The sequence below is a fragment of the Schistosoma mansoni genome, chromosome W (genome assembly GCF_000237925.1).
Source record: "Schistosoma mansoni strain Puerto Rico chromosome W, complete genome".
Lineage (NCBI taxonomy): Eukaryota > Metazoa > Platyhelminthes > Trematoda > Strigeidida > Schistosomatidae > Schistosoma > Schistosoma mansoni.
Window position 1 is genome coordinate 35,832,614 of NC_031502.1, and position 1,101 is coordinate 35,833,714.

A 1,101-nucleotide genomic window follows, 5' to 3' on the forward strand; every position below is an offset into this window, starting at 1 on the left:
TTACAAAAAATCACTAGACATAAATGTCACTATATAAGTCCCTCCGTAGAGCTTGGGTCGGTGGAGGTATGCGGAAGGTAAATTGTGAGGGACTTGGGGGGCAATACTAAATGAATTTAAACTTCACCCCATCGCACAAACAAGTGGCTATCAGGACTCAGTGGCTGAGTGGATAAGGCGATGGCGTTTGAAGTGAAAAGTACTGGGTTCGAGTCCCAGAGTGAACATCATCTCTGAGATGCAGGTACATCTAGCTGACGAGTCCCAAATAGGACAAAACGCGCGGGACTCCTCAGCTGAGTCCCACAATAGGACGAAACGGCCATACAGTGCTTCCAGGTTTTCCATGGTGGTCTATCTTCAATTGATTCATGATTTCAACTATATAAAACTACTAAAATCTCCACAAAACCCCCTTCCAATAATATAATACATTTCCTTTTTACGACTAATAAAATCCAATAACATGTGAAGTATCAACAAGTAATCATAATTACTGGAAACTTTGTTAGATTTAGTAATTATTAAAAGTATTAACTTACAGATACGAACTAAAAAACTATAACACGCATCTCTGTACACTTTTATTCTAGATATAATTTCTTCTATAAAACAATGCAATATATGGTAAGTTTAAGTATAAACAAATTAATAATATAATGAATGTATAGAATAATGGTTAAATTTTAAAATACTTTAAACAAACAGTAATAACAACAATTGAAACTTTGATAAGATCTTTAAAGAACATTTCATTCTATACTACTGATGATTGTCAAATAATTTTGGTGGTATGTATGCAGTGTTAATGATAAATACTGTGTTTTTTAAAATTCATATTACTAAATTAGAGTACTTTATATCTGTAATAGCTATATATATATTTTGGAACATCAGCAATTGATTCAAATGAAAAACCTATTCGAATTTTGGTGTGGTCTACTTATATGCATATAAGTAGTATATGAGAAGTTCGGACGTAGAATGCATTTTGGTAGAAGATCGATAAGGAATGAACAGGAATGAAGCGCAATCGGTACAAAAATGCATGAACAACGAAATCAGAGAAGATGGATTGATATTTACAGAAGGAACAATCAA

The 1,101-nt window shown here is 33.2% G+C and overlaps 1 non-coding gene across 1 annotated transcript; it reads left to right on the forward strand.

The window, feature by feature from the left end:
• Positions 1–157: 157 nt before the first annotated feature.
• On the forward strand, positions 158–224 carry Smp_tRNA_00335_Gln_TTG.1.1. Its single transcript has one exon. It is a non-coding gene (tRNA).
• The last annotated feature ends 877 nt before the right edge of the window (positions 225–1,101 follow it).